General features: G+C 43.9%; 1 long non-coding RNA gene across 3 annotated transcripts in view; it reads left to right on the top strand.

Annotated features, from left to right (window-relative positions):
- Positions 1-27,195, top strand: part of LOC142317136 (uncharacterized) — a 265,001-nt gene that overhangs the window by 150,063 nt on the left and 87,743 nt on the right. For 2 of the 3 annotated variants that reach the window (XR_012754669.1, XR_012754670.1), the window contains exon 2: positions 26,374-26,773. The exons of the other annotated variant lie outside the window; for it this stretch is intronic. This is a non-coding gene — a long non-coding RNA (uncharacterized LOC142317136). The remainder of the gene's footprint in view (positions 1-26,373; positions 26,774-27,195) is intronic. 3 annotated transcript variants of the gene reach the window in all.

The raw sequence follows: 27,195 nt of genomic DNA, 5'->3' as shown, positions 1-27,195 counted from the left end.
CTCTCTTACTTACCGTTCCCCGATCACTGCCGCGGCGCTGCACAGCTGTTCACTAAACTCCGGCGGCTTTTCCTCTTTTGAAAAAGCCGGCCGCTCATTAAACAATCTCGTATTCCCTGCTTTTCGGCGCCTATGATTGGTTGCAGTGAGACACGCCCCCACGCTGAGTGACAGGTGTCTCACTGCACCCAATCACAGCAGCCGGTGGACGTGTCTATACTGTGCAGTAAAATAAATAAATAAATAATTAAAAAATCCGGCGTGCGGTACCCCCAATTTTAATACCAGCCAGATAAAGCCATAGTCCCAGCCCCCGTCGCAGCAGCGATATGTGGTGATAGCTGGCGTAGCGAAAATTATCGCTACGCCAGCTTCACACACACACTCACCTGCCATGCGATGTCCCTGTGGCCGGCGACCCGCCTCCTTGTTAAGGGGGCGGGTCGTGCGGCGTCATAGCGACGTCACACGGCAGGCGGCCAATCGGAGTGGAGGGGCGGAGATGAGCAGGATGTAAACATCCTGCCCACCTCCTTCCTTCCGCATATCCTACGGAAGCCGCGGTGACGCCGGTAGGAGATGTTCCTCGCTCCTGCGGCTTCACACACAGCGATGTGTGCTGCCGCAGGAGCGAGGAACAACATCGGACCGTCACGTCAGCGTAATTATGAATTACACCGACGCTGCACCGATGATACGATTACGACGCTTTTGCGCTCGTTAATCGTATCATCTAGGCTTTACACACTGCGATGTCGCATGCGATGCCGGATGTGCGTCACTTTCAATTTGACCCCACCGACATCGCACCTGCGATGTCGCAGTGTGCAAAGTGCCCCTTAGTCTTGCTTCTTTTGGGACCTATTCTATTGGGAGACCATTGTCCTTTTTTTATATTCATCATATTTCAATTGTTTAATCTATGAGTATACAGCAGCTTAGTGCCATTATGTACTGATGGGAAGAAGAAAAGTATGGTACTATATAGTGTTCTTTTTTTATTTTCCTCCATATTGTGTACATACACTGAACAAAAATATAAACACAACACTTTTGTTTTTGATCATAGTGTAACCACATCAGCCCATTACCTCAACATATTCACCTCCAAGATCATCTGAGAACAGTCACTTGGACATCTGCTGCAACAATCGTTTTTTAACATGCCATCAATTGAGCATTTTTAGGATACTACGGATGTGGAGTGACAGCATGTTCAAGTTCCTTCAAATATCCAGCTACTTCACACATCCATTGATGAGGAGTGGACCAACATTTCACAGGCTGCAATCAATAACCTGATCCACTTTGTGCAAAGTAGAAAGGAGTTATGTTTCCCTGCATAAGACAAATGGTGGTCACACCAGATACTGCCTTTTTTTCTGATCCACTTGGCCCCTTCCAATACTGTAAAATGGCACATTTTATTGTGGCCAGCCTAAGGCCGGCTTTGCACACTACGACATCGCAGGTGCGATGTCGGTGGGGTCAAATCGAAAGTGACGCACATCCAGCATCACTTGCGATGTCGTAGTGTGTAAATCCTAGATGATACGATGAACGAGCGCAAAAGCATCATTATCGTATAATCAGTGCAGGCTCCGACATTTCCATAATGCCGGTGCCGCAACAGGTATGATGTAGTTCCTCATTCCTGCGGCAGCACACATCGCTGTGTATGAAGCCGCAGGAGCGAGGAACATCTCCTTACCTGCCGCCAGCAGCTATACGGAAGGAAGGAGGTGGGCGGGATGTTTACATCCTGCTCATCTCCGCCCCTCCGCTGCCTTTGACCGCCTGCCGTGTGACGTCGCTGTGACGCCACACGACCCGCCCCCTTAGGAAGGAGGCGGGTCGCCGGCCAGAACAACAGTCGCAGGGCAGGTGCGTGCATGTGAAGCTGGCGTAGCGATAATTATCGCTACGCCAGCTATCACAAGATATCGTACCTGCGACGGGGGCGGGTACTATCGCGTGCGACATCGCAGCATCGGCTTGCGATGTCGCAACGTGCAAAGCCCGCCTAAGGCACACCTGTGTAATAATCATGCTGTCTAATAAGTATCTTGATATGTCACACTTTTAAAGTGGATGAATTATCTACGCAAAGGAAAAGTGATCTTTAATACAGATTTAGACATATTTGTGAAAAACATTTGAGAGAAAAAGGTCTTTTTTGTACATAGGAAAAATCTTATATTTTAAGGCCGCTTTACATGCTGCGACATCACTAGCGATGTCGCTAGTGATCGCACCCGCACCTGTCGTTTGTGCGTAACGGGCAAATCGCTGCCCGTGGCGAACAATATCGGAGGTACGCGTCACAAGTAGTTACCTGCCTAACAACGTGGCCGTGGGTGGCAAACAACCTCTTTTCTAAGGGGGCGGTTCGTGCGGCGTCACAGCAACGTCACACAGCAGGCAACCGATAGAAGCGGAGGGGCGGAGAGCAGCCGCATGAAGGTCACTCCCACCTCGTTGCCGGAGGATGCAGAAATGCTGTTATTCGTCATTACTGGGGTGTCACATGTAGCGATGTGTGCTGCCTCAGGAACGACAAACAACCTGCATCCAGAATGAGCAACAATATTTTGAAAATGAACGACGTGTCAACAATCAACGATGTGGTGAGTATTTTGGATCATTAGCGGTCGCTCGTACGTGTCACATGCAACAACATCGCTAACGAGGCCGGATGTGCATCATGAATTCCGTGACCCCAGCGACATCTCGTTAGCGATGTCGTTGCGTGTAACAGGGCCTTTAGAGTTAAGCTCATAAAAATGAAAACAAAAAGTGTTGACTTTATATTTTTATTCAGTGCATGTTGTGATGAATTTTTGTATTAGTATTAGCATTCACAGGTAACCCATCATGGCAGCGTCATGTGCCTCCATCTGACCCCACGCTGCTGCCATGGCCACCATTGGTATCAGGGGCAGCCAATGTCAGTAGGAACAGCACGATCCCAGCCAAAGTGCTTTAGATCAAGCTGTCAGAGTTTGACAGCGTGATCTATGGAGTTAACAGGAGCAGGTGAATCGGAGATCCACCCACGCCTGTTACTTGCACATGTCTGATGATCAGATCAGCAGACATGTGTGGGAAAAACGCAGGCTCGAACGAGCAAGCCCACAATAAAAGGCCATACATGACCAATGACATATATGTACATCATTGGCTGTGAAGGGGTTATAGATCATATTTAATAATACACTGCCCTAACAGATATTTTATGATTTTTACTATATAAAAATGTGTATATATTAAAGAGAATTTGTCAGTAGATATTTCCTATTTAAATTGACAGTAGTAGGATGAAGGGGCAGAGACCGTGATTTAAAAGATGTGTTACTTAAGGGGCTGCTTGCTGCCATTTCAATAAATCAGTGTTATATTAGCAGAAGATTATTAATAGAGGAATAATTGTTTTGTACCCTATAATCCATTTGTGGTGTGTAACACCACCCCCCCACTAATTAACAGCTTTCTGTCAATCAATAGTGTACACACCAAACTGTCAATTAGTGGTGGAGTTATACAGAGCTCAGCATTTAAAGACTGATAGAGCTGCAGCAGAAAGAACAGTGACTTTATGAAAACTTCACCAAGCAGACCAGTAAGTGACAAAGTGGTGGAATCAGAGTCTCTGTCCTTATATCATGCTGCTCTCAAATTACATAACAAAAATTTGTAGAAAAATTCCCTTAACAGTTCCATTAAAGGGGAAGTGACTAAAAGGGGCTTTACATGCAGCGACATCGCTAGCGATGTCGCTGGTGAAAGCACCCGCCCCCGTCGTTTGTGCATCACGGGCAAATCGCTGCTCGTGGCACACAATATCGTTAGGAGCCATCACATGTACTTACCTGCCTAGCGACATCGCTGTTGCCGGCGAACCGCCTAATTTCTAAGCGGAGGGGCGGAGATGAGCGGCCCGAACATCCCACCCACCTCCTTCCTTCCGCATTGCGTATGGCCGCAGGTAAGCTTTAGTTCGTCATTCCCGAGGTGTTACACATAGCGATGTGTGTTGCCTCGGGAATGACAAACAACCTGCGTCCTCAACAATCAACAATTTTTTGAAAAGGAACGACGTGTCAACGATGGACGATATGGTGAGTATTTTCCATCGCTAACAGTCGCTCGTTGGTGTCACACGCAACAACGTCACTAACGATGCTGGATGTGCATCACGGAATCCGTGACCCCGGCGATATATCGTTAGATATGTCATTGCGTGTAACGGGGCCTTAAAGGTGGTGTACAATGAGAAGCCAAAATCTTTTGGCAAGTGTGAGCCACAAGTTATCCCTGTTTTGGAAGTACCAACAGATTATTTGTTAAATGAAGATATAGCTTTTTAACAAGCCCTTGAAAATTATCCTTTTTTTAGAGCAGCAATAGGTTTACTTTTTGGAAATGGAAAAAGCATATTCGAAGCTAGAATGCTTGATGCTAGTTTTACTGAGCAAGCAGGATAAGTTTTCCTGGTAATGCACCAACTTTGACTCTCTTTCGAGATGTATGACATCACTGAGTGCATCACAGAACACTCCAGGGTCTAGCAAACTTAGAAGATTGAGGCTACTTTGCAAGACACAGAAATTTCTTCACAGCTAATGCGATCTGAAAAATACAGCAACAGACCATAATATTGTAGTGGCATGTATGGTGTCAAGTTGGACTATTTAAAATAAGATGTGCACAAAAAAAAATGTTTGTGACACACACGACTTTGTGAAAAAAGTCAATCATAATTGAATGTATCACTTTTGGCTAATTTTATGCATTTTTAAGATACAAGCATACCCTCATATCAAAAAAGTTTGCACAAGAAGAGCAGAACTCAGTATAATTACTCACATGGGAGAAGCACACGTTAACTGACTGACACAAAGGCCGCTTTACAAGCTACGATTTATCTGACGATTAGAGATGAGCGAATCGGTCGTGGTTCGGCTCGAGTTCGGTTCGTCGAACGGAGGTCTCGTTCGAGTTCAGTTCGGCGAACGTTCGACGAACCGAACTCGAACCGCATAGGAAACAATAGCAGGCAATCACAAACACATAAAACACCTAGAAAACACCCTCAAAGGTGTCCAAAAGGTGACAAACAACTCACAACACAACACAAACACATGGGAAAGTGACAAGGACATATACTCATGCGAAAACAAAAGAGCTGGACAAGGAAAAAGAGGAGGAGACACAGATATAGGCATGGCACGCCCTTCTAAAATCTTGTAAAACACCGCAAGGTGACTCCAAGCGGAGTCTCCCTTTCCAAAAATTGGGCCACACAGACACCCCATCAGTGGCAGCACTTGTGCCCTAGTTGCAAACAGGATGTTTTGATTTGCATCAAGCACATTCCAAATCCACAAGCATTTACTCCCCCAGGTTGACACAGGGGTAGTAAATTCCTTGTGGATCTATGACTTGTTCATTTTGATGAACGTTAGTCTGTCCACATTGTCACTGGACAGACGCGTGCGCTTATCTGTCAGCACACACCCAGCAGCACTGAAGACACGTTCAGAGACAATGCTGGCAGCTGGACACTACAAAATCTCCAAGGCGTAAGTTGAGAGCTCTGGCCATTTTTCAAGATTTGAAGCCCAAAATGAGCAAGGCTCCATTTGCAAAGTCATGGCATCAATGTTCATTTGGAGATACTCCTGTATCATCCTCTCCAGCCGTTGACTATGTGTCAGACTTGTTTTCTCTGGTGGCCTTGCAAAGGACAGTCTAAAAAAATTCTGAAAAGATTCAATAAAATTGCTGTTACCAGCACCAGATACGGTGCTACTGGTACGGGTAGACTGTTGAAGATGACGAGACCGTCCCATGTTTGTCAAGTTACAACTGGGAGACTCACTCCCTGCACCTGCACGGTTGTTTGGTGGAATAGCCGAGCTAAGATCGAGTAACAGCTTCTGCTGATACTCCTGCATACGTGAGTCCCTTTCTATGGCTGGAATTATGTCACAAAATTTTGACTTGTACCGGGGATCTAATAGTGTGGAAAGCCAGTAGTCATCATCACTTCTAATTTTGACAATATGAGGGTCATGTTGAAGGTAGTGCAGCAAGAAGGCGCTCATGTGTCTTGCGCAGCCATGCGGACCAAGTCCACGCTGTGTTTGTGGCATAGAGGTGCTAACCGTTCTTTCTTCCTCTGACATCTCCCCCCAACCTCTTTCAACTGAAATTTGACCAAGGTCTCCCTCATCCGCTGAGTCTTCTATGTCCATGGACAGTTCGTCCTCCATTTCTTCATGTTCTCCTGCACCTTCCTCAACATTTCGCCTGCTACCATGCGCCTTTGTTGACCCCTGTCCCCCATGATCCCATGCCTGCCGCGTTGGTGATGATGAACGTCTGGACATTGGTGATGTTGTTGTGTCTTGCGCATATGAATCCTCCTGCAGTTCCTGCCCTTCCTGTTGTCTCACCCCCTGACTCCGAATAGTGTTTAGCGTGTGCTCCAGCATGTAAATGACTGGAATTGTCATGCTGATAATGGCATTATCAGCGCTAAACATATTCGTCGCCATGTCGAAACTGTGCAGAAGGGTGCATAGGTCCTTGATCTGAGACCACTCCATCAGGGTGATTTGCCCCACCTCTGCATCTCGTTGGCCCAGGCTATACGTCATGAAGTATTTCACCAGGGCTCGGCGGTGCTGCCACAGTCGCTGTAACATGTGGAGAGTCGAATTCCAGCGTGTCGTCACATCGCATTTCAGGCGATGAACCGGCAGGCCGAAAGACTTCTGGAGCGATGCAAGTCGCTCAGCTGCGGCTGTTGACCGGCGGAAGTGAGCACACAGTTTTCGTGCCCTGGTCAGAAGGTCATCTAGGCCGGGATAGTGTGTTAAAAATTGCTGGACAACAAGGTTCAACACGTGAGCCATACAAGGCACGTGTGTCACCTTGCCCTGGCGAAGAGCCGCACCCAGGTTTGCAGCATTGTCGCACACGGCCTTACCAGGCTGCAGGTTGAGTGGAGACAACCATTTATTAAACTCAGTCCCCAGAGCTGCCCACAACTCAGCCGCTGTGTGACTCCTATTTCCAAGACATGTCAAGCTAAAGACCGCCTGATGCCGTTGCGCTCTGCTGCCAGCATAGTAATGAGGGGTGCGTGATTCCTTCTGCGCAGTGCAAACGCTGGTGGCCTGACCAGGCAGGCTTGGGGCGGAGGTGGAGGACCCAGATGAGGTAGAGGAGGCAGAAGCAGTGGCGGAACTTGGACAGACAAAGGATTGACACACAAGTCGTGGGGACAGCAAGACTTTTGCAGCAGACCCTTCACCATCTATCACCATAGTTACCCAATGCCCAGTCAGCGACATGTAACGTCCCTGTCCATGCTTACTGGTCCAAGTATCGGTAGTGAAATGCACCCGATAACACACAGAGTTTCTCAAGGAAGCGGTGATGTTGTGTGCGACATGCTGGTGTAGCGCGGGCACACCTTTCTTAGAGAAGTAGTGGCGACTGGGCATCTGGTACTGGGCCACAGCGACAGACATAAGGTCTCTAAAATCCTGTGTGTCCACCAGGCAGAAAGGCAGCATTTCGGTAGCCAAGAGCTTACAGAGGGATAAAGTCAACCTCTTAGCTTTGTCATGGGTCGCAGGAAATGGCCTATTATTTGTCCACATCTGAGGGACAGAGATCTGGCTGCAGTGTGTAGACGCTGTTGAGTAGGGTGTCCCTGGAAAAATGCAGCTTTGTGAGGAAAGTGCAGGCGTAGACATGATGTCGCCTTGATTCAACGTTGGTGCTATCGATGTCTGAGAGAGCTGTACACACGTACTTGTTTCCCCTTCCAAACCAACTGATGACCTTCCAAGCAAACTGCCTGTTGCAGTTACAGTGGTGGAAGTTGTGTGTGGAAAACCAGGTGTGACAACTGTCCCCACAGTCCTAGAAGATGAAGAGCGCGCGGATGCACTGGAAGGGGCAGGCGGTGGATGGTTTGCTCCTCTAGGCCGCATTGTAGCACGGTGAGCTTCCCACTTGGACATATGATATTTATTCATGTGACGATTCATGGAAGAAGTTGTCAAACTGCAGAGGTTTTGCCCTCTACTAACAGAATCACGACAAATTTTACACATCACATAATTTGGGCGATCTTTTGCTATGTCAAAAAAGGACCAGGCTAGGCAAGGCTTAGTGGGCATGTGACCTGCTGAACCACCCCGACTAGTGCTCCGAGACACAGTGGTGGCTGAGGATGCAGTTGTAGACGTGCTGCCAGTACTCCGACTCTGTCCAGGAAGGCGCAAGGTAACTTCGTCGTCAGTTGCATCCTCCACCGTCTCTGCTGACCTCCTCGAGGGCCTGACTGTGGGTTGACAGTAGGTGGGATCTAGAACTTCCTCATCAATTGTTGTGTTTGCACTCCCCTCACCCTCAGACCGAGCCTCTTCTTGCCCTGACCGAAAATTTAAGTTGTCATCCCAATCTGGTGTCTGTGTCTCATCGTCATCAGTATGTTCCTCATTGTCTATTACCACAGGTGTTTCAGTTTGTGAATAAGGGTCAACATTATGCTCAGAAAATTGGTCATCACGGCCTGAATCTGAGTCACAAAGGTTCTGGGCAGCACTGCAGACCATTTCCTGGTCTGTACTCACTGTAGCTTGGGAGCAGACCTATGATTCCCAGGCTATAGTGTTACTGAACAGCTCTGCAGACTCAGCCATCTCAGTTCCACCATACTGTGCAGGCCGGATGGAGACTTCAGAGCTGTGAGAATGCAAGTGTGATTGGGCTGACAACTCAGAGGACTGGTGTTTTTTGGATGCGGTAGTTGAGGTGGCTGAGAAGGCACTTGTTGGACCACTTGAGATCCATTCAAGCATTTTCCTTTTTTGGCCATCATCTACCTTTGTTCCAGTTGTTCGTGTCCATAAAAAAGGGAGCACATCGGATTGTCCACGGTAAGTAGTAGACATCTTACTTTTGCTGGAAGATGGTCTATCTTCAGCAGATGTTAATGGAGCTTTAGCACCTTCCCCACGGACAAACCCTTTTTTTCCTTTTCCAACATGCCTCTTCCCCTTTCCACCAGCATCTGTCATCTTGCCACTCATTTTGATTGCGACAAGATTGTGCACTTAAAATGTGGTAGTAAAAATTGAGAGGTGGTGTAGATTTCAGCGGTGGTCTAGCTTTATTAACAGCAGAATAAACAACAATAATTATCCCTGACAATGCAACTATGGCCCTTAAACTGGCAGCAGTGTTTGCTAGTATAATGGCTTAGTAACAATGAGTTTGAGTGTGCAATTCAGGCAGACGTGCTGCAAATATCTTTGCACTAGTGGGACAATACAGAAGTCCAACAGCCACGTTTAGGATGCCACTAAGTTTCCTCAGTGTTTGCTAGTATAATGGCTTAGTAACAATGAGTTTGAGTGTGCAATGCAGGCAGACGTGCTGCAAATATCTTTGCACTAGTGGGACAATACAGAAGTCCAACAGCCACATTTAGGATGCCACTAAGTTCACTCAGTGTTTGCTAGTATAATGGCTAGTATAATGCAGCGAGGAAATCCCTGACCTTAGCTACACAGACGCTGTCATCTTGTGTAGCTTTTAAAATCTGTTTTCACTGCCCTGACTGTCACCTATGGCTCTGACCCTGCCGGTATTAGCCCTTAGAAGGGCTGAAAGAAACTTCTATCCCTATTCTGTATAGAGCGTACACAGCAGTATTGGAGCCAGGAGCTACGCCAGCGGTGACTGACACCCAGACGCAGAAGAGATAATGGCGTCCGGACGGGCAGATACTCGTTTTTATAATGCAGGGACATGTGACATGGACATCCTATCACACATGCCGTTGCTTCTCTGGCTAAAAGTCCACTTAGCTGTGTGTGTGTCTGGGATTGGCTGAAATGCTGGCCCGCCCCACTACACGCGCGCGCTTAGGGAAGGAAGACAAGGGAAAAAAAAAAATTGCGATCGCCATTATCCAAACAGCAGTGATCTGAATGCGCTTTTCCCGCACACTATACACTGAAATTTCATAATAGCGTGAGTCACAGAGTGACTTGCACTATTACCGCGGAAAGCCAGCTAGTAATTAGCTTGTCTTTTTGCTGCTAGAACCGTTCTTGAACGTATCTAGAACTATCGAGCTTTAGCAAAAAGCTCGAGTTCTAGTTCAATCTAGAACAGCCCCCAAAATCACTCGAGCCGCGAACTGGAGAACCTCGAACCGCGCTCAACTCTACTGACGATATGTCGTCGGGGTCACGGTTTTCGTGACGCACGTCTGGCCGTCACTTAGTGACGTCGTTGCGTGTGACACCTACGTGCGACTCCGAACAAACGCAAATAGGGTGAAAATCATTGATCGTTGACACATTGTTCAGTTTCAAAATATTGTTCGTCGTTTGGATCGCAGCAGACATATTGCTAGGTTTGACACCCTGCCAACGACGAACAACATCCACACGACCGCCTTTTTCAAACAATATATCGCTGAACCACGTAGCATCGTTTGTGAGATGGGTACGTGTGACCGCTACGAAATGACCTATGAGCGGTCTCGGCAAATTGTAACAATGATCTGGGCGTGTCACATTGCCAATGAGATCGCTAGTGATATCGTTGTGTGTAAAGCAGCCTTAAGTTCAGATTTGTTTTCTTTAAAACTATTGTGTTGGCTTGTTACTTACTAATGCATGAAGAATAAAGATACAAATGTGTAATTCAAATGCAACAAGACTTGCTTCCAGTTCATCTACACTATATCACTGATCAATCACACTGCCAGTGCTGTTAGCAACTCTCCTATTAATCTCTTTCCTGATAAATTTATTTTCTGTGTCATTCACAGACTACTACACTAATCTTCAGTGCTACAGATGTACTAAATGCATTGTCTGGAGTATTGGTCTAATGTTTAGGTCTTACTCCCCCTATCTCTATTGCTGAGTTGTAAGCTCTGGTATTCTTTCACTATCCTAAATCACTCTAAAATGTCTGCTGAATTCTCTTTATCAGCTTTTATGTGGACACTGATAGTCCAATTTGATTGACTGCACTATACCATGTGATTTGATAGCTGTAAGTCTCTATAGGAAAACTGACATAACCAAACCTTAATTTATTTGTGTCCTTTCTGGGTGTTGCAGCTGTTTTTTGGCGACTCGTTTGAATCAAATTGCAAATTGCTGGAATCTATAGGGACAAGTGAATTTCCTAAGAGCTGACACAAATTTGGTTCAAATTGAAAAGATTCTTAAATCTATAGTTCTTAATATGAGCTTCTCTGTAAGATTTTGAATAGAGATTAGCCAGCCTCTAAAGGCTCGAGTTCGGTTCGGTTCGTCGAACGGAGGCCCCGTTCGAGTTCGGTTTGGTGAACCGTTCGACGAACCTCTCGAACCCCATTGAAAACAATGGGAGGCAAACACAAACACATAAAAACAAATTATAAATGTACACATACAGTTAATAAACATTGCCATAACACTTACAAGTCCTGCACTCTGTCTCCCGCTTTTCCTTCTGATAATCGCTGCGTCCTCCCGGTAACCAGCACTGATGATAGGACCTTCCGTGATGTCAAAAAAAGCATGTGACCAGTCACGTGTCTATTATCTCATTGGCTACAGAATGGTCACATGGCATTGCACTCTCCGGTACGCGGTGATCGTTCCAGCATCTCCGTATACTGGCGAAAAGCTCTGGCACATGGTCGACTCCCGTTCTGCTTCCCCGTTCCATTATTCACCGGCTGCCACAGCCGGTCAATAACGGAGATCACCGTTGCTATAGCAACCCACCTGTCAGCGGTGACGTCACCGCTTACAGTCTGCAGCCTCTGCTACTCACTGACTGAGTGAATAGACTTCAGTGCACGGGGAGCAGCAGCGTCCTTCCTCCCATGTAGCGCTGTCTGATGTAGCAGAGCTGCATGGGTTGAAGGAGAAAGAAGACAGAAGACCATGGATCGTGGAGGGATGAGAGGGATTAATAAACATGGAGTCTCTAATGTGTCTGTGTATTTATTGCTATTAAAGTATTTTTTGTCTGTGTGGTGTCTTTTTTTTTAACCCTTTATTGGAGATTCTTAATGGCTGGGTCAAACTTGCCTGACATTAAGAATCTCTGACTTAATACTAGCTAGTAAACCAAAGCTAGTATTAACTCATTATTACCCAGCAAGCCACCTGGATTCAGGGCAGCTGGAAGAGTTGGATACAGCGCCAGATGATGGCGCTTCTATGAAAGCGCCATTATCTGCCATGGCTGCGGACTGCAATTTGCAGCTATGGCGCCCAGAAAGCTCAGGCGCACCTGTGCTGCGGATACCAATCCCCAGCTGCCTAGTTGTACCTGGCTGGACAAAAAAATGTGGCGAAGCTCATGTCTATTTTTTTTTAATTATTTCATAAAATTTATGAAATAATTAAAAAAAGGGCTTCCCTATTTTTTTTGTTCCCAACTGGGTACAAATAGGCAGCTGGGAGTTGGGGGCAGCCGTACCTGCCTGCTGTACCTGGCTAGGATACAAAAATATGGTGAAGCCCACGTCATTTTTTGGTGGGCAAAAAACTCCTGCATACAGTCCTTGATGGAGTATGCTGACTCTTGTAGTTCTGCAGCTGCTGTCTGCTCTCCTGCATACACTAGTGAATGGAGCATGCTGAGCCTTTTAGTTCTGCAGCTGCTGTCTGCTTTCCTCCATACAGACAGACAGCAGCTACAGAACTACAGGGCTCAGCATACTCCATCTAGGACTGTATGCAGGAGTTTTATGGGCCCCAAAAAAATTATGTGGGCTTTGCCATGTTTTTGTATGCTAGTCAGGTACAGCAGGCAGCTACGGGCTGCCCCCAACCCCCAGCTGCCTATTTGTACCCGGCTGGGAACCAAAAATATAGGGAGGCCCCTTTTTTTTAATTATTTCATGAATTTCATGAAATAATTTAAAAACAAATGACGTGGGTTTTGCCCACTTTTGTGTCCAGCCAGGTACAACTAGGCAGCTGGGGATTGGAATCCACAGCTCAGGGTGCCCAAGCTTTCTGGGCACCCCTGCTGCGAATTGCAGTCCACAGCCGCCCCAGAACAGGGAGCTTTCATAGAAGCGCCATCTTCTGGCACTGTATCCAACTCTTCCAGCTGTCCTGGTGACAGGTGGCTCGCTGGGTAATAATGGGGTTAGGGCTAGCTGTATATTATCAACTGGCCGTAAACCCAAAATTCATGGTGTCATGCCAATATTAGACATGGCCACCATGAATTTCTAGTACAGATAAAAAAAACACAACACACAGAAAAATATTTTTATTAGAAATAAAACACAACACAATTAGTGACTCCATCTTTATTGAAATAAAGAACCATCCTCCGCAGTAATCCTGGGTCAAGGGTCCCGCGCCATCCAATCCGGATCTAATATCATCTCATCGGTTTTGCTGGAAGGCAAAGCGATCAGATGATGTGTCAGGTTCAAGGGCCTGAATCACATGACACAGCAGCTGATTATATAAACGGCTTTTATACAATCAGATGATGCATCAGTGCAAAAAAACACAAAAAACTACACACTTTTGTGCAGACTCCTGTCCGACAGCATCAGCTGATAGTTTAGCCGGGCGGTAAAAAGCTGGCCTCACCGCTCGACTTATAATGTCAGCTGATTCCGTCAGGTGACCGCATTAGCTGATCATCGCCAGGTCTGAGAGAGAGAGAAAGAAGAGAGAGAGAAAAGAGAAAAAAAAGAGAGAGAAAAAAGAGAGAGAAAAAAGAGAGAAAAGAGAAGAGAGAGAGGGACAGAGAGAGAGGAGAGGAGAGAAGAGAGATGATGAGAGAGAGAGGGAAGAGTAGAGAAGAGAGAGAGGAGAGAGAGAGAAGAGAGAGAGAGAAGAGGATAGAAGAGAGAGAAGAGAGAGAAGAGAGAGAGAAGAGAGAGAGGAGAGAGAGAGGAGAGAGAAGAGAGAGAGAAGAGAGAGAGAAGAGAGAGGGGAGAGAGAAGAGGAGAGAAGAGGAGAGAGAGAAGAGAGAGAGAAGAGAGAGAGGAGAGAGAGAAGAGAGAGAAGAGAGAAGAGGAGAGAAGAGGAGAGAAGAGGAGAGAAGAGAGAGAGGAGAGAGAGAAGAGATAGAGAAGAGCGAGAGGAGAGAGAAGAGAGAGTGAAGAGAGAGGGGAGAGAAGAGGATAGAAGAGGAGAGAGAGAAGAGAGAGAGAAAGAGGAGAGAGAGAAGAGAGAGGAGAGAGAGAGAGAAGAGTGAGGGTAGAGAAGAGGAGAGAAGAGGAGAGAAGAGGAGAGAGAGAGAAAAGAGAGAGGAGAGAGAGAGAAGAGAGGAGAGAGAGAGAGACTGACTGAGACTGACTGACTGACTGACTGAGACTGACTGAGACTGACTGACTGAGACTGACTGAGACTGACTGAGACTGACTGACTGAGACTGACTGACTGAGACTGACTGACTGAGACTGACTGACTGACTAACTGACTGACTGAGACTAACTGACTGACTGAGACTGAGACTGACTGACTGACTGAGACTGACTGAGACTTACTGACTTACTGACTGAGAGAAAGAGATAGAGCAATGCAGCCTCATACAGTGAACTGCTCCGATTTTAGAGGTGCAGCTCACAGCTGATGTCCGGCTCCTCCCCTCGATGCATAATTAAATTAAATTAGAATTATAAATAAATAATTATAATTTAAAATTAAAAATGAATAATTTTTTTTACTGGGACGGCCGGGCGGCTAGAATGCGTGAACTAAAGCTTCTGAGTCGAGCACTCTAAACATTGAGCTACTGGCCCTAATGAAAAACATGGGCAAATTTGGTAATCTTGACTTCTGCATTGCAGACTGAAGTCTCAGATTGCAGCGCAATTCTAATTCAAATTCAAATTCAAATATGCTTTATTGGCAGGACCAACATACAATTAGTGTTGCCAAAGCAAGAGAAATACAGTAAGTGTGGTGGGATGGGGATCAGGGTTATGGGGAGTTCGGGGCACAATTTGGGCTCTGAAAGTCCATTTAGGGGCCTTATGTTCCCCTCAGCTTATGACATTTGGTGACATATTGGGCGGCGATCTCCACCGTTGATTCCTCTTCCCCCAGTAGGATGCGGAGTTTCCTCTCCTTGTCCATGGATGGAAAGTCCGGAGTATGAGCGGTAAGTTTCTGGAAGTGGGAGGCCCTCACTGCTGAGTATTTGTTACAGTGCAGCAGGAAGTGCGCCTCGTCCTCCAGAGCCCCCTGCTGGCAGTGCTGGCACAGTCTGTTCTCTTGCGGCTTGTATGTCTGTCGGTGCCGCCCTGTTTCCACCTCTAGGCTGTGGGCACTCAAACAGTACAGGCTCAGGGTCTGCCTGTCTTTGGGGTGGCGTAACCTTTCCAGATATGGGGCCAGAGTGTAGTCCCTCCGCAATGACCGGTAGATGGTGAGTTTCTGGAAGTTCTCTAAGTCACTCTTCCAGTCCTCTATATATTGCATCTTACAGCTCTCTGAAATCTCTTTTATTAGGGCTTTTGTCAGGGTGTGTTGCTGACTTTGGCTGGACTGGCTGCTGGGATTCCTGGCTTGCTCTGGACTCTGGCTCAGCAGGGCTTTATGATGGTAGGAGTTGGGGTTGCTGTTCTGTATGTGTGCCTGGTGTGATAGCGCCCTCTTGTGTATACTGAGCCATAAGGGGAATCGGCCCAGCTCTGCCCGACAGGCTATGTTTGAGGTGCTGCGATGGACTTGGAGGAGATATATACAGAACTCCATGTGGAAGACTTCGGTTGGGCTGGAATCCCACTTTGTGTGGTCTGGGTAGTTCACTGGGCCCCATACCTCGCTGCCATACAGTAGTATAGGGTTGGTGACGCTGTCAAATATAATGAGCCAGACTCTCACGGGTGGTTTGAGGTGGTACAGTTGTCTTCTGATGGCATAGAAGGTTCTGCACGCTTTTCCTTTCAGGGCTTCTGCTGCTTGCTTAAGGTTCCCGTTATTGCTTAGCTCCAGACCGAGGTAGGTATATATGCTGGTTTTCTCCATTGTGGAGCCATTTAATGTGAAGGAGGGAGTGTTTATTTTATACTGGTTCCTCTTCTGAAACACCATGACTTTGGTCTTCTTTTGGTTGATGGGAACTGCCCATGTGGTGCTGAATGATTCCAGTACTGCCAGGCTATCTTGGAGGCCTTTCTTGGTTGGGGAGAGCAGCAGGAACGTCACCTCTCGGTCAAGAAGACTGAGGTCTGGAGTGGGGGAGGGCTCTAGAGCTGTTGCTAGTCCATTTATATAGATGTTGAATAGAGTTGGGCTCAGGCTGCAGCCCTGTCTGACCCCACGGCCCTGTCAGAAGAAAGCCGTCCTCTTCCCGTTCACCTTCACGCTGCACCGGTTCTCAGTGTATGAGTTAGCACCTATTCCTCTCTCCAGAAGTTTCAGAAACAGGCCTGGATGCCACACTGAGTCAAATGACTTTTTGAAGTCCACGAAACATGCAAATATTTTCCCCTATCTTTTGCCGTGGACGTGGGTCTTGATGAGGCTTTGCAGGGTGTAAATGTGGTCCATGGTGCGGTGGTTTGGCATGAACCCAGCTTGGCTTCTGTTGAGGATGTCACCCTGGGTGAGGAAGGCGATAATCCTTTCTCTTCATGTGCTATGTGAAGAGGACACAGAACGCTCCCTGTCATCTTCATGTAGCAGAGCTGACAGTGTCGTGTGGATTACTTCGGACCTGGATTGTTGTTTTGGGATTAATAAAATGGTGAAAGAGGATTTTTTTTGTCTTTTATTCCAAATAAAGGATTTTTCGTTGTGTGTGTTTCTTTACTTTCACTTACAGTTTAATCATGGAAGGTGTCTCGGGGAGACGCCTGGCATAATTAAACTCATTATTACCCCAATTGCCACCGCACCAGGGCAATTCGGGATGAGCTGGGTAGAGTCCCAGGACTGTCGCATCTAACGGATGCGGCAATTCCGGGCGGCTGCTGGGAGATATTGTTAGGGTGGTGGGCTCTCCATAATGTGGTGCTCTCCATCCTGACAATACCAGCCTCCAGCCATGTGGCTTTATCCTGGCTGGTATCAAATATGGGGAGAATCGCATTTTTTTCTTTTAAATTATTTATTTATTTTACTGCACGATATAGACCTGCCCGCCGCCGGCTGTGATTGGTTGCAGTGAAACAGCTGTCACTCATCATGGGGGTGTGTCTGACTGCAATCAATTATGGGCGCCGGTGGGCGGGGAAAGCACGGAATACCTGATTGAATAATGAAGCGGCAGCCATTTTCTAAAGAGGAAAAGACGCCGCAGATTTCTGACAGCTGTGCAGCGAGACGCCTGTGATCGGTGAGTAGGAAAGAGAGAGGGATTGTGCTGGGGATGCAGATAGCAACGTGTGCACATAGCCTTACTGTGAAAAAGCCACATTTTTGTTGATCGAACCATTCTCGAACCTAACTCGAACTGTTGAACTTTTAACAAAAAGCTCGAGTTCGAGCTCGAGCTTGAACACCCCCCAAAATCACTCGAACATGAAATTAGTGAACCTCGAACATCGAACATCGCTCAACTCTAATTTTGAATTTTGCAGGAAAAAATAATGCAACTAATAGGCAATAGGTGAAACCACCCAAATGTTAAAATTGTGGTCCGAATCGAAAGTTGAATTTCATGATAAATCTCCATTTAATTTAATAACCTGATGACTTTTCCAATATACTTCAATTAAAAAATTCCTACTGTTTCCTCTCTATTCTATGTAACTGCATTTTTTTTTACTTTTCATAATACCTGGTGCATGTTTGGATATTTAAATGGAACATCTTCACTAGTTTGGCTAGTCCCTGCTCTACTGAGCATGTGTCAGTTGTCAGTTTCAATGTATGCTCATTAGGTGCTTCATGCTCAAAGCGCTATATTCCATTGGATGAAAAGTGACAGTGAACTCCCTCACCGGGTCTAATGAGAAGTAATAAGCCAGTAAAGGAGAGTACTGTCAGTATTAACTGTAAAGGAGAGAACACGGTAAGCAAAAAGAGCAGGGAGCTGCCGGCAAAACAAATGTCACTGATGACGTCCCATTTCACGATGGTGATGTCAGTTTTGGGGACTGGTCTCTACTTTCCTCCTTACAAAGTTATCTCCTTTACAATTCGTACACTGCACTCTCTTGCCGGCTTGTCACTTCTCATTAGACCTGGAGAGAAAGTGCACTATCTCTGCACAGTTAAAGCAATATATGAGTAGGGAGTGCATACTGGGCATGCGCTACAATTGACAACTGATGCATGCTCTCCGATTCCATAGCAAAATCCTGCTGACAGATTCCTTTTACGACTTTTTATTCACCGCCCTATTAACAAATGTAAACCTGGGGCTACATCAAAATTATATTAAATCCTTATATTGCCTTCTCAAAATATTTTTTTTATTTCTTAATACTAAAGCTAATTTTGCAATGTCTATTTCAAATGAAACATATTGCTAAAGTCTTAATAGAGTATACCAACGCATTAGCTTTAATTGTAAATATATGGTAATTTTGTTTAGATTTTATATTGAAATTTTAAAAAATACTGATATTACTACTAATTTAATTATTAATATCATTATCGCAGCATGTATTTACGTAGCTGGTGTACATATTTACACTGATACTTTATTTATAAACATGGAGCTATATATACAGAGTGCATAAATATCCAATATATTCATATACATATTCAGACTGTCTGCATTTTCCAAATCTGTCAGTCATAGCTGAATGGAAATCAAATATGTCACAAGTAGTTTAGCTATTTCTACTGGATTTTTGCCTTTTTGATTGCACAATCAATTTTCGTCATGGGCCACTGGTTATTAACTGTGTCAACTGACTGCACGTAATAAAGGGTAAAAAGCATGGACATAGTGAATGCTGAGATTTCTAGAAATCACTGACCATAAATATTTAATCCACAGTGAACATCACTGAACACATGTTTGTATTATTTATTTTTTGTATTATTCAGATTAGATAGAAATGATAGTTAAGTGGCATCTGGCAACAACTTTTGAAATGTATTTTATCTGGCATTTTAGTATCTGTTTGTTAGTAAAAGTAAAATGTAATTTTTAAAGATGAATTTAATTGAAAAGGGCATATTCATATTTGAAAGCTATATTATAGAAATGTACTCTGATCTTCATTTCAATTCAATTACTTTTCCTTTCAGGATATTTTTCATCCTTTTGAAATGAAGTAGAAAAACTGCTGGCATCCAAACAAATTTAAAGTTAGAAGTAGAAACAATTGGAAACATTAATACAGTTTTAAAAACTATAAATCTTATGGGTGATGTGTTTTGTATTGATGAGCGAGCGTACTCGCCACTGCTCAATACTCGATCGAGCATCACAGAGCTCGACCATGCTCAATTCTTGATTGAGTATCGCAAGTGCTTGAGCACCATGCTCAAGTCCCCACTCCGCACGTTCAGTGGCTGTTTTTCAGCCATGAAACATGCAGGAATTTGCTGTAAAGCGTAGTCATATTGACTACTGTTTACTGTGATTGGCAGACTGCAACTAATCCTCAGGTCTTATATGAGACCTGGAGGAGTTATGCTCGACATAATGCAGTTAGGTAGAGTTTAAATAGGAGAGACACCTTAGATTGAAGCAGGCATAAAGATTGGTTTACAATTGTACCCTTAAGTGCCTTTCATGTGGTACTAAAAGTTGTTTTTAGGCTGGTTTAATTTAATAAATTATTGAATATTTAAAAAAACAGTGTTGGGTTTCCCCTATATTTGATAATCAACCATGGTAAGGAGACAGCTGGGGGCTGGTATTATCATTCTAGCACGGTCCATGGATATTTCACCGTTTTCAGGCTAAAAAGAGAAGCCCACAGCTGCCTCAGACTTGGCGCATTTACTCGTTGTGAATCTAATGTGATGCTGCATTTAAGGGGCAGCTTCAGGCTGCTATTTGTAGGTTGGGAAGGGCCAAATTACCATGTACCTTCCCAGCCTTATTATACCAGCCTTCATATATCAGCTATACCTTGGCTGACAATCAAAAATAATGGGGATCCTATGCCGTTATTTTAAATTTTTATTTACTTAAACATAATTTTGAAAAAAAGGCAATGGTTCACATTTAATTTTGATCACCAGCCAAGGTATAGCAGACAGCTGCAGTCTGCAGCCACAACTCTTTGCTTTATCTTGGCTGGTGATCAAAAAAAGGATAGACCTCATGAGTTTTTGTAATCTATTTATTTGTTAGGTTAAACCAGGTTAACCACTGTTTCAGTTTGTTTAACCTAATGAATAAATAATTTTAATAAATGGCGTGGGGTCTCATCTTTTTTTGATAAGTAGCCAAAGTATAGCAGACAGCTGCAGGCTGGTATTATCAGGCTAGAAGGTCCTTGGATATTCGTTCTTTCCCAATCATAAAAAGAGGCCTGCAGCTGCTCCAGAATTGGCACATGCCATTAGATGCGCCAATTTTGGTGCTTCCACCGCCTCTTCACATTACCCCCACACATTCCGTTGTTCACCAATTTGTTAAAATAAGGTTCACACGAAGCTTGGACAAAATCCAAGATCCAGGACTGCAACTTAATGGCATTGACATCAGCTGTGTCAATTGGCATGAAGTTTAGGGATTAGTTATTATTGAAAGGGATCTATCAGATACCCCATTACTAACTTTTCCAAAGTTGACCACAGAACAAGAAATTTTTGTCCAAGAGGAAATTTTACCTATATGTCACCTGCAGCATATAACATCAATGGCAACAACATTCTTCACTGATCCTATCACATTCTCGACATCTATCACAATGACTCTAGGATAGTGGAAAATCGGGGCATGTAAGCTGACCATCAAGCTTGGGGGCCCTAGGCTATCTCTCTTCTCAGGGATACCCCTAATGGTGGGGATGTCAGAGTTTCCTTCCTGGCCCTGCTCCTGACCAGTCCTGATTTGATTCCTCCTCCCCCTTCCCCTGGTTACAGGAAGAGACTGGACAGGAGTGTAATGAAAATCACAGATATAGACAGACAAGAGAAAATGAAAACTCTGTCACATAGTGTGCACACATATAGGTAAAGACACTAAGAGATAAAGGAGGAAACACAAGAGTTGGAAGGATGCTTCAAAACAACAAGTGCAAATGTCCACAATTGCAAAAAGCAAATAGCACAAATTTCCCCAGAGAATCTTGGATACCACAACTCAGAGATGAATATAGAAACTATAGCTGGCATGGGTAGAAGATTTCATTCCACTTAAAGAAGGGGAGCATATGTGATTGGCTTCCCCACCACATGTGATCAAAATAACCTAACAAACAGACTGTTAGAGATTAACTCTTGCTAGCCTGCCTAGAAGTCAGCACACAAGTCGATGCCCAAGTCTTCCTGTGTTGATCTTAGACACCAGAGTAACCATCTGGTGGAGTGTCAGAATTTGATATGTGAACAGAGCCTGACACCGCCATGACAGTTGGCAAAGTTTGTGCAAAATTTCGTGTGAAAGCACCCCACCACAGAGTAATCTTTAATATAGATGGACAAACCAGCAGATATTCGGGTTTGGAGAGTCCAGCCGGATTTTTAAAAAAAATCTGATTCAGTACCAGACTTAAACCTAAACATTTGCCTAGATACCAATTCCTTTATAAGTTTATGAGGACCTGAACATTGTGCGTTAAAATGGTGGTAAAAAGGGCTAGGGGGACTAAAGGACTATTATACTTACCAAGTCTCCTGCATGACAGTGATACTACTTCTGTGTCCACTCATTAACCCTCAAACAAATTCACTGCTTTCCCCACCCAGTACCAATGTCTGTGATTGTGGCAGTCAGACCACGCACCCTCCATATGTGGCATCCATTAGATACGACAATCCTGGCACTTTACCTGGCACCTCCCAACTGACCTGGTGCGGAGGCAATTGGGATAATATAAGGGGATAATGACAGCTCACAGGTGCCACTAAACCCTAGATTAGTAAAAAATGGCATCTATGAGACCATCCCAACTACTAATATTGTAAGTGAAAAGAAATAAACACAAACATCAAATAAATCCTGTATTTGAAATAAAATACAAAAAAAACACACTATTTCTCCCTTTTATTAACCCCCTAACACCGAGTTCCGGCATAATCCATACAATGTCCAATGATGATCCTGTTTCTGCTGCATACTGAAGTTACAGGGCGTGGGCACAGTACATGACGACACACTGTGGCTTCAGGAAGACACTGAACAGTGCAACTGTGAACAGTGAAGTTATTCAGTTTATCTGCGGTCACAGCTGGAGATTCCCATGGTACCCTACCTGTGACTGCAGGTAAACGCACCTCAAGTGACCTCATTGAACTCAGTGACTAAACCTCAGGTGAACTGAGTTGAATCAGACCTGCATCTACTAGCAGAAAATCAATTTAGTTTTGCCAAGAGATGCAGATATGGTACTGAAATATATACACCAAGCTCCTGTGCCAATACTGCATCACCTGGCAAAAAAAACCCACATCAAAACACGATGCGGTTTTGATGTTATTTTTTTTTGCCAGGAGCAGTTTTGTTGTTGAAATTTGTACTCTAAATTCCTTCACTAAGTCTACACCTTCTGGCAAAAACACGCATCAATGTCCTATCAAAACTGCATTGTGTTTAGATGCAGTTTTTTTGTCAAAAGATAAAGATTTGGTAAAAGAATTTGGTGTATAAAATTCAGCACCAAATCTGCATCTCCTGGTAAAATATTGCATCAAAACTGCATCGCATTTTGATGCATTTTTATGTCAGGATATGCATTATTGGTGCATGAATTTGGTGTATAAATTTCAGCACCAAATCTTCATCTCTTGGCAAAAAACCCACACACAAAAATGGGTTGGACAACGTTTTGGTGCAGTTTTCTCCCAGGAGATGCAATGCAATTCTTATTCAACTCAGTTCACCTGAGGTGAGGTCACTGAGTTTAATGAGGTCACCTGCTGTCAGTTTTCCTGTGGTTACAGGTGGCATACAATGGGAACTTCTAGCTGTGATGGCAGATAAACTGAGTGATCACTGACAGCTATGGCTCAGTCAGTCTCTGCCTGCAGCTGTAGAGGGTAATCATGTTCTGTGCCCGTGCGCTGTTACTGCAGATTTAGCAGAGCCAGGATCGTCATGATGTCTTGTGTGAATTAAGTTGGGGTTAATAAATAGGAGAAATAGGGTTTTTTCGTATTTTATTTTAAACAAAGGACTTTTCTGGTGTTTGTGTTTTTTTTCTTTTCACTTATAGCATTACTAACAGGGGGGTGTCATAGACGTCACCCATTATTAATCTAGGACTAAGTGACAGTTGTGTGCTGTTATTAAGCCCTGGGTAAAATGCCAGTATTGTTGCATCTAATGAATGGAACAATTTTTGGTGGCTGCAGGCTGCTATTCTTAGGCTGAAGGTCCCAATAATCATGGAATACCACCTCCAAGCTGTCGCTTTGTCATGGCTAAACATCAAAATTAGGGGGAATGCATGGCATTTTTTAAAATGATTTATTTAAATAATATTTAAAAAAGCCGAATAGGGTCCCTTCTATTTTCATACACAGCCAAGATAAGCACACGGCTGGGGGCTGAAGACTGTAGCCGTATGCTTTATCTCTGCTGGGTATCACAATATAGTGGGACCCTATGCCAATTTCTTTATTTATTTTTAAACTATATGTACGCAGACAGCATGTGTAATTCCAACCAATCACAGACTCTGGGACTGACGATGTGCAGGGGAAGCAGTTAATATGTATGAGAATTAATTATTAGACCTGTAAGTAGGGATACAGCTCCTGCTTTAGTCCATATTTTCTTTCTTTTTCTTATCCGGATGGCCAAATCCAAACTATTGGATTGTCCCACCTTATTGGCTGCACTAGACTTTGTGATGTGATACCTTCAATGCAATAAGGTCTGCACAGCCACGCCATAGTGCGCAGCCATTATGAGCCTGCTTCATAACTGATGCAATAATTAGCAATGTGTGAAATCGTCCTCAGCATTTTTTCTTCAATCGGTTCGCATATTGTGTAAAGTTGCATGGAACCTGAAATTTTAAGAAAACTGACTAAAGGTCGATTCAAAACGGATCAATCTGTTCATCTTTAACCATGAGAGCTGAAAGGTCCTTTTCAATAACCACAGCAATATTAGTCACATCTTCAAGAATTAGCTCTTATGGACTAGATACGTCTGGTAGGTAAAGTTTAATTATCTTTGAATCATATACCACAATCAGTTTAAAACATTTGCAATTTTTCGTTGACTTATGCCATTTTTTTTTTTACATTTTTTTTCCCTTTTAAATAAACGTAGAAACACCACACACAGATTAATTGATTTTGTACATATCACTATTTAGAAGTTTCCAAAATAGTTAATAACACATATAGGAACGACACAACAGGTTTCAGCTATCTTCTGTCCATCTTTTTGCTTTCAAAATGACCCCCAGGACACAATTAAGCTCATCACTGATCAAAGCAAAGTTCTAAGTTTTGTCTCATGTTCTTTTTTATAATGGTAAATGGGTTAAGATTTACAAACTCACAATAGCTTAAGTGTTCTAAAGATTCAGTTGAAAGGTTGGGGTGAGCAAGGAACTCTTTCAGGTCTGTCATGTTTTCTTGATCTGATTTTTCAGATTTAACCTATATTCCCTATTAGGCTGTTACATTTTTCTTCCTGCTGTGATGTCATAAGGTTGGAGGACAAAGGAGAACAAAGAAACAACAAAGTAAAACACAATTGGAACTACTTTTATTTCATTTTACTCGGAGGGTAATTGTAACTTTACTGTTCTATAGTACAAAAATTAAAACAAAGTGTCAGCTACAGTATAGTAACCAGTAATAAAGGTCATCTTTCATTTGTCTTTATATAATTATTACAAAGTTAAAATTTTGTAAGTGAAATGCTTAGTTTGTTTTGTGAACTGTTTCATTAGTAATGTAGAGACTTGTTCTAGATTTAAAAACAGCATTTCAATTTTTTTTATTTTGCTATGTTAGAAGTTTTTGCAAATTCTTAAGAATACAGTAAAATCATTTTTTTATGTTAAATATGATAATACCAGCATAATATAAGGAAAGTAGATGGTCCTGAGGTGGCGCGAACATCTTTTTGTCAAATTTATACTACTTATTTTCTGTTGGTTATGTAACAATATCATATTCTGCATTTTTGTACCGAAATCATCACCACTCATACCATTCCCTGTGTCTAATCAGACTCACAATGTACAGTGGACTCTCGGTTTACGAGTAACTTGGTCTGCTTTTTTTTCGCTATACGAGCAAAGCTTGCTGTAAATTTGTAACTCAGTTTACGAGCAATCTTTGCTGTACGAACAAATACTCACCGCACACACTTCCGGTTCCGTACTTTCACCGTGCTCTAACCCGCTCTTGCAGTCCACACAAACACCCCCAAAAATCCATAAACACACACCCACACACGCACACACACATATTATGCTCACCTTACCCTCCGTTCCCTCGTCGGCCTCCTGGTTCTTGTAGTCCACTGGTACAGAATGTGTATCGGGTAACCATCATGACGATGGAGGAACTTCCGCTGTCAGTCGTTTCTCAAAGGCAGCGTGCTGACTAATGAGAGGCAAGCGACTCATGGTGGCAGTGGAAGCTCTGGCATCGGTCACGATTGTTACTCGATACACATCCTATACCGGCGGACTACAAGAACCAGGAGGCCGGCGAGGGAACAGAAGGTAAGGTGAGCATAATGTGTGTGTTTGTAGGTGTTTCTGTGTGCGTGGAATGGCACAATTGGGGACCAGGATCGGACATTGAACAAGTTGTGGAACGAATTGTCTGAGCTTCCATTATTTCCTATGGGAAATTTTGCTTTGCTAGATGAGTAACTTGGTTTACAAGCACACTCCCAGAAAGGATTGTTCTCGCAAACCAAGGTTCCACTGTAATTTCTTTTATGTTAGATTCCCAAACTGGAGCCAATGTTATAAGAGACCAATTGACTCATAAATCAATTGACTAATAATATATTATTATGCAAACTCAGGGAAAATTTACCATCTTCATGCAAATATGAATCTTAATTAGATACAAACTCAGGGTCCCAGTGCAACAAATTAGCAATGCTAAAAAGTACAGTGAAGGAAATAGTTATTTGATTCCTTGTTGATTTTGTAAGTTTGCCCACCGACAAAGACATGAAGTCTATAATTTAAAGGGTAGGCTAATTTTATCAGTGAGAGATAGAATATCCAAAATTAAATACCAAAAAATCACACTGTATTAATTCTATAAATGTATTTGTATTTTGCAGAGAGAAATAAGTATTTGATCTCCTACCAACCATTAAGAGTTTTGGCTCCTACAGACCACTCAGACGCTCCTAATCAACTTTTTACCTGCATTAAAGACAGCTGTCTTAAAGTGTCACCTCTATAAAAGACTACTGTCCTCAGACTCTATTAATCAGCCAGACTCTAACCTCTACAACATGGGCAAGACCAAAGAGCTTTCTAGGATGTCAGGGACAAAATCATAGACCTGCACAAGGCTGGAATGGGCTAGAAAACCATAAATAAGACGCTGGGTTAGAAGGAGACAACTGTTAATGCAATAGTAAGAAAATGGAGATATACAAAATGAGTGTCAATCGACATCGATCTGAGGTACCATGCAAAATCTCACCTCATGGGGTATCCGGGATCATAAGGAAGGTGAGAGATCAGCCTTAAACTCTACAGGGTGAACTTGTTAATGATTTCAAGGCAGCTGGGACAAATGTCACCAAGAAAACCACTGTTAACACATTGCGCCATAATGGCTTAAAATCCTTCAGTGCCCATAAAGTCCCACTGCTCAAGAAAGCACATATGCAGGCCCATCTGAAGTTTGCCATTGGTTTGCCAATGAACACTTGGATGATTCTGAGAGTGATTGAGAGAAGTTGCTGTGGTCAGACGAGACACAAATTGTGCTCTTTGCCCTTAACTCAACTCGCTGTGCTTGGAGGAATAGAAATGCTGCCTATGACCCAAGAACACTATCCCCACTGTCAAGCATGGAGGTGGAAACATTATGTTTTGTGGGTGTTTCTCTGCTAATGAACACAAGACTACATCACCCCATCAATGGGTCA

Source organism: Anomaloglossus baeobatrachus, chromosome 6 (assembly GCF_048569485.1).
Source record: "Anomaloglossus baeobatrachus isolate aAnoBae1 chromosome 6, aAnoBae1.hap1, whole genome shotgun sequence".
In the NCBI taxonomy this organism is placed as follows: Eukaryota; Metazoa; Chordata; class Amphibia; order Anura; family Aromobatidae; genus Anomaloglossus; species Anomaloglossus baeobatrachus.
The sequence above is the reverse complement of the archived record's forward strand: the minus strand, read 5'-3'. Positions and strand labels throughout refer to the sequence as shown.